The sequence below is a fragment of the Quercus lobata genome, chromosome 3 (genome assembly GCF_001633185.2).
Source record: "Quercus lobata isolate SW786 chromosome 3, ValleyOak3.0 Primary Assembly, whole genome shotgun sequence".
In the NCBI taxonomy this organism is placed as follows: domain Eukaryota; kingdom Viridiplantae; phylum Streptophyta; class Magnoliopsida; order Fagales; family Fagaceae; genus Quercus; species Quercus lobata.
The window spans coordinates 51,890,224-51,897,835 of NC_044906.1; positions in this window are offsets into that span (position 1 = coordinate 51,890,224).

The window sequence follows — 7,612 nt, forward strand, 5'->3', positions numbered from 1 at the left end:
ATATATTATAAATTATTTATTTTTAAAGACTTTTATTTCTTAATTTTAAAATTAAATGTGAGACCACATCATAAATATTCATCCAAGTGAGTTATTAAGTACAAAAATCAAAAAGTCTAGAATAAATGAATTGTTAAAAAAAAAAAAAAAAAAGTGCTTCATAATATTATTTTTCTTTAAATGGACAATTTACATTTTATATCTAATAATATCCTTACAAATTTTTTTAAAGAGTTAACAAAATATAAAAATGACTATCAATAGTATTTAAATTATATATATATGAATTATATTATGTATCTTATTGTATATCTTTAAGTATGTCTATACATATGCATGAGGTTACAACTTAGTATGTAGTAAAGTGTGACTCTCGTAGCCAATTATTAAACATGAGAATTGATAAACATTCTACAATGTGGCAGTATGAGAATTTAATGTGGCTTCTAGCATATGTTCTCATTGTCTTATTTAAAGTTAAAAATGGGGGGTAATCAAATAAAAAAATGGGGTTTCGGGTTTTGTGCTTGAGAAACTAATAAATGCTTGGAGGAGAGCTCTCTAAAGGAATTCACTCCATCCCAATTTGTTAATTCTCTATTTTAATTTGAGATGTCCCAAAATGAAGTCCTCTTTTTAGAATTAATAAATAAAATTTCTATCTTACTCTTTACTTTGTTTGAAAAGTCAATGACATTTTTTTTCTTCTATAGTTTAAATCAATGAGGGTAGTTTTGGAAACTTATATATTTTTTTATACAACAAACAAGACAATAAATGATGTTCTCTTAAAAAGATTGAGTTTTTAAAAAAGAACAAACAAATTGGGATGGTAGGAGTACTTGCTAGAGCATTAGCAACTGGGGATGCAAAAAAAAAAAAAAATTGCATCGTCAAACACCACTTTATCTATTTTACCAACTCATTTCACAATTCACCTTACATTCCAGTTTTTATTTTTTTACCTACAACACAATAAAATAATATATCTACATAATAAAATAATATATATATATATATATAAATCATTTCTCTCTCCTCTCCTATTTCTCTCTTTCCTCTCTGATCGGTCTCTATCTCTCCAGCAAACCAGCAGCAACCACCACCCACCCCACCACCACACACACCCCAGTAACCACTAAAAAAAAAAAAAAAAAAAAAAAAACCCAGCACCTAAACACCAAACACCAAACCACCATTGATTTGGCCACCCAAACACTAACCCACAGTCACCTAAACAACAAACCACCACCAATCCAACCACCCAAATACAATACCAACACTGATTCGACCACCTAAACACCAACCCACAACCCATCCCATGCCCACCAAGATCCACCAAAACCCACAGCCCATCCGACCCACAATCTCCACATCGCCACCATTGCATCGCCCACGACCACCAGAAACCCATAGCTCTCATCTCCACCACAGCCCCATCTAACCCATAACCCATAGCCCACGTCTCTGCAACAGCCCTATTTGAACCACAACCCACGCCACCACCATTGCACCGCCTAGAACCACTAGAAACCCACAGTTCACGTATCTACCATAGCCCCATCTAACCCATAACCCACAGCCCACATCTTCACCACAACCCCACCTAACCCACAACCAAAAAAAAAAAAAAAAACCCTAAATCGAGACAGAAAGATGAAGAAAGAATAGAGAAGAGGGAAGAGTTGGAGAGTGAGAGAAAGAAGGGAGAAGAATCGGAGACAAAGAGTGAGAGTGAGAGAAAAAGAAAAGAAGAAGAGAGAGAGGAGAGAAAGAGAGAGTCAGAGATTGAGAAAAAAGAGAATAGAGAGTAAAGAAAAAAAAATATATTATTTTAATTATCCATCCCTGCTATAGTGTGGTTCTATATACCCATACTTATTGTAGCGAGAATGTAAAAAAATTTGGGTTTACACACCTAGATGAAGGTTGTTTTTATAATTTTGGTGGGTAAAATAGCAACTTGGGGGGGGGGGGGGGGTTACATCTCCAATGCTAATGCTCTTAGAAAACATTTAAAAGTTTTCTCATGATTTATTAATGATAGTTGCAATAGCGTAAAGAGTGTTGCTTTATTCTTTTGACCATGCCTAAGAAAGAAGCATAGTAGCATACTGTTTTTATATCAACATGCTTCTAGTGATTATTATTTATCATCAGATCAAGACACTAATTAATTTTTTCTATAAGCAGGGATCAAACTCTAGATGGTATTCAACAAGAAAATATTTTACTAATTAAGATAAATGGAATCCACAATTATAACATTGTCTAATTCTACCTTTAGTTACCTAAATTTTAGCCAAAAAAAAAAAAAAGTTACCTAAATCAAAAGGCCTTGATTTTATAAAGTCTCTTATTTGTTTATGGTATACAACGAGTTCAAGATTTAACGTTGTAACATGGGTGAACATGCACAAATGACAACTCTACTGAATCATTTGCCATTTTCCATCCCTGACTCATTTTCTAGCATATGTTCTCATTGTCTTATTTAATGTTAAAAATGGGGGTAATCAAATAAAAAAAAGGTGTTTCGGGTTCTGTGCACTTAGTTGAGAAACTAATAAATGCTTGACAAATATATTTAATATAATAAGACGTTATAAAATATTCTCTCTGTAAGGATCGAGTTTAAATCCTTGGCCCAAAGGATGAACAGGCTCAAGCCCAAAAAACCCAAAACAATAAATTTGTAGAGAGTGGGTTGGAAAACTAGGCTAGAATGAGTTGGATGGCAAACAAAGTGGATTCAAGTGACAAGAACAGAAAGATAAATGGATTTCAACTAAAGAAAGTTGTCCTCAGAGAGGTCCAAGGAGATCAATTCTTGTATCTTTATCTTAAGTATAATTACAAGTTTATTTCCTGATTGCTACAATGTTTTTCTTTGGATTCCTCCTCTCCCTATTCCATGGAGGGTCTCTTACATTATATAGTCCCCTTTGAACGATTTTGGTCCTCCACTTGTTGATCATCTAAGCCACTACTTGAGTGTTTGTCCCATCGAATACCCCTTTAGGCCCTTTGTGAGTTGGGATAGCTAAGGCAGCACTGTTTAGGAGTCTTCTCCACATTAACGCAGCCAGGAAGTTAGCTGCAGAGCATTAAATGCGGTGGTAGCAGCCTTTCCTTATACATTTCTAGGCTTCCATCCCTTTTGTACGTTTATAATACACATCCTTATTAGTGAAATTTCCTAGAAGGCCACCTTAAACGATAGGATATACATTTGACCTGTGCTTGGCTTATCCGAGGAGACGATCTTCCTCGGACCACATTTCCTGACCTTTTCATTTGCACGTTACTTATAGGACTCTGAACTTAACGCCCTCACTACTGCTTATTCGTCCTCGGGCCCATCAACATCCTTGGCCAAAGCCTAAGGCCCAATATACAATCCTGGGCCCTTATCCCTACAATAGTCCCCCAAAACTTTGGTTTTTTCCTCTTATTTGAGGATAAAAAGTGGGGTTTTGATATTTGAGAGTTAAAACTATTCATTTCTTTGGTTTACATGCATGGGATTACCATTTTGCGTGCCCCACAATTGTTTTGACGCTTCAGAGCCCGCGACGTGTCATTAATTACTCCAGATGGCGCTTTGTTCCCCGCATCCAATAGTGACACGCAGATCCTACGGTTGACATTTTTCCTTGAACTTTGAGCAGGATAACTCCCACTCATTCTGCCTTTTATATAAGAAACCTAGGGAAATCATTTTTCTTCATTTCACAAATCTTCAAACTCTCAAGAAATTCTTAGCTTTCAATGCTTCAAGGCTTCCCAGATCTCTAAAATCTCCAAGTCTTTTTCTTTAAGAAATTGAAACTTTTAAGAAGTATCAGAAGCAAAACATGTGCTCATTTTTGTAAGTTTCTTCCTTTCCAGGTTCTTTCCTCCTCGGCCAGTCTTCTTGGCCAGTCTTTTCGGCCATCTATTCTTCTTTTCCTTTCCTTACGAACTTCACTCACTTCTCCTTAGCTTAACCAAATGGGTAGGTTTAAGTACCTAGTAAATCCTCCCACCACTATGGAGGGCTTTAGGGCTAGGTACCACATCCCGCAAGGAGTAGCCCTGCAATATTATGCCCCAGACCAAATTCTTACAGATAGAAAAGAAGGTGAAGTTGTTATTCCTATGATCGCCTTCATAGAGGGAGGAATGAAACTTCCCATGGGTAGGGTAACCAAAGATTACCTAATCAACCACAAACTGTGTCCCTACTAGTGTGCTCCTAACCTGTTTAGAGTTTTAGGGAGTGTAGACGTTTGAATGAGTAGATGAATTTAGGGCTCACATGGCATGACGTTGTTCACATGTACGATTGCCATTTCCTTGCCAGCACGAGATTTTATCTCAAGTCCCGGTTCGACACTATTAGAATGGTATCATGTCTTCCTAAGTCCAATTGTCTCTAGGGATTGGCACGACGGTCTTCACTGCCTAACTCGGGAGGGAGAACCAGGTGGGGTACCCTAGAATTAGGTCCCTCAGCAAAGGATTTAGCCTTTTTAGCTTTACTTCCTTTCAGTTTTTACACTTCACCTTCCTCTGATGATAATTTTCACCGATCTAACCATGATTTCCTCTTCGAATATTTTTGCAAATAAAACGCATGTTCCTCGAGACTAAGCCTAGTCAACGTTTGGGTCTCAACAAGTTGTTGAGATCGGAGGTGTTTATAAGTGAAGACAGGCAGCTACGAGTCGTCCACTTAATTCTTGACTACAAGCCTCTGTCAAGAACATACTAGGACGCGAGTTAAGCGATAAAAGCCGGTGACCCCAGATTAGCCCACATAGACGTCTCTATGCCTGGCTTTCTGGCTTGGAGAGATCTTCCACCAGTTGAATTGCCTCTTCAATGCTCTCCTCGAGAAATAGATGCTCTAAGGGAGGAAACAGCTTCCTCATGTCTATCTCTTAAGGCCGAGATTGACTTATTTCACTTCGAGGAGGGTAAGGAGAAGTAGGTAGAGCCCATAATCCATCTCCCAAACTCCGAGGAGAATTAGACAGACACTCCATCGCCCATTCCCCTAAGCTCATCATTGCGCGTGTTGACAGGGAATCCATAGAAGAAGAGGAGATGCCGTTGGATAACAAAAAGACAGGGCTGCGTGACCTCCTAAAAAACAAGGGGGTAGGTCTCTAGGGCGCCTCGGGATCTAAGCCTCCTCCTGTGCTTCCCCCTCCCCCTCCTCTTTCCACGACCGAGCTCGGCCTACTCTCCATTCCCAATTTGAAAAAGAAAAGGAAGGAGCAGGAGTTAGAGGAGGGTGAAGTGGTCTTGCAAAAGGGGGCTAAACAACAAAAGATGGCCAAGGACAAGCGGGCCTCTTCTATGGACAGCAGGGAGGATCCAAGCAGGCTCAAGGTGTGCCAACAGCAACGTACCTGGGCCCCTCGACTGGAGTTGGATGGTGTTGCTATCCCGTGGAACGCCTCTATTAGGGAGTACCAGAGGGGGTGTTTAGCCTACGTTGCCAAAGCTTTAGAGCAGCCCTTTCTTTTGCCTAAAGACATGGAGGCTTTAAGGCATGTGAGGTAGCCAAACCTGTTCATGTCCCTAAAAAAGGACCTAGCTATGGTAAGCTCATCGTCCTAATTTTTGACTAGATGTTAAGGTGCTCCTTTCTCCTTTTTTTTTTTTTTTTTTTTTTTTTTAAATTAATTAATTAATTAATTTATTATTATTTTTTTAACATGGGATCCCCTTGCCCTTTTTGTGCAGATTACCCAAGAGGTCTTTGTGGCAGAGGAATGGGTCAACGATGCCCGAAATAAGGCCAAGGCCGAGGCAAGCTGCCGCGCCGAGGCCGACAAGGCTTTGGGCGTAGCTGAACATAAGAATAAGGAGCTCGTCACAAAGTTGGCTACGAAGAAGAGCTCACGCCTAAGTGCCGAGGTTGGCTTGAAGAACGTAGAAGCCTAGGCTGAGGACCAGCGTAAGAAGCCCCATATCACGGAGATAGAGCTGGCTACCTAAAGGCAACTGGTCCTAGAGCTAAAGACCAACTTGGAGAAAGCCAAGGAAGTAGCCAGGGCAGTCAAGGAAGTTGTCGAGGCTTCAGAACAGGCAGCTTATGACTGTGGCGTGTAGGAAACCCAAACCCAACTAGTAAAGGAGTTGGTGGAGGTGTGTAGAGACTTCTGCAAAGAGGTGTGGGTGGAGGAGCTCAACCAAGTAGGAGTCCCTGCTACCTCTGAGTGAAGACTTTCTTAGAACGTGTTTTATCCTGAAGACATCCAAGAAATTCCAGCGGATCTCCCTCCTCCCTTTACTCCTGTTCTCCCTTCCTCGGGACAGCCCTTCTCCGCCAAGGCCTCTCTTCTCCCCCCCGACACCTTCACAGGGCCTAACAAGGCCAGTAACCAAAGCCAGGAGCTTAAAGTGGCTGAGGGTAAAGAGGCTGGCTAGGGGGGAGCTCAGCCGGAGGATAAGGGTAAGGAGGCTACAACTCTGCCAGAGGTCGAGGGTAAAGAGGCTGCCCATAAGGTCAAGGGTGCTAATTCCAAGGCCAAGGATGACACGACTAAGGTAAAGATGACTCTCCTATTGCTAAGGCGTAGCTTTAGGATCTTAGTGCTTCTTTTTTTTTTTTTTTTTTTTTGTAGTGACAGTCTATCATTGAATGTATTGTACTTTCATTTTATCTAATGAAAAGACTTCGCTTTTTACCTTGTGTATCTTTACTTAATGTGTCTTTAACTTCAACAAAGTTGCAGGTAGTAGTGGACTACTGCTATTCTTTTAATAAAAGCTAACAGCAATACATCACTTGATAAATTAAATAAATTGAATAAGTGCCAGCAATAAAGAGAATTATCACATACTTGTAAGAAATTAACAAGGCAAGTAACTCTCATTCTGCTCAACACTTAGATAAAAATCCAAGAAAGTTAACTTACTCATAGCCAGTGATCTGAGGAATTTGGTATAACCTGAGATCTGTTTGACACTTAGGAAAATAAGTGGATGTCATAGAGTGTTAATCCACCCAAAGTAGGTGGTCTGAGGAGTCAGGCATAATCGAGGTTCCGTTTGATGCTTAGATAGATGCCATTAAGTATTAATTTACCTAAAGCAGGTGGTCCGAGGAACTTGGCATAGCTAAGGTTTTGTTTAATACTTAGGAAAATAGATAAACATATCAATTTACCCAAGGTCTGTGGCTCGAAGAGTTAGGCATGACTAAGGTTCTATTTGATACTTAGGAAATTGTCATTAAGTATTAATTTACCCAAAGTAGGTGGTTCGAGGAGCCAGGCATAGTTAAGGTTCTTTTTAATACTTAGATAAATGTCCTTAAGTATTACTTTACCTAAAGCAAGTGGTCTAAGGAACCAGGCGTAGCTAAGGTTTTGTTTAATACTTAGGAGAATGGCTAAACATATCAATTTACCCAAGGTATGTGGTCTGAGGAGCCAGGCATGACCAAGGTTCTGTTTGATACTTAGAAGATTGTCATTAAGTATTAATTTACCCAAAGCAGGTGGTCTGAGGGACCAGGTGTAGCTAAGGTTCTATTTAATACTTAGAAAAATAGATAAACATATCAATTTACCCAAGATATATGGTCCGAGGAGCCAAGCATGACCAAGGTTTT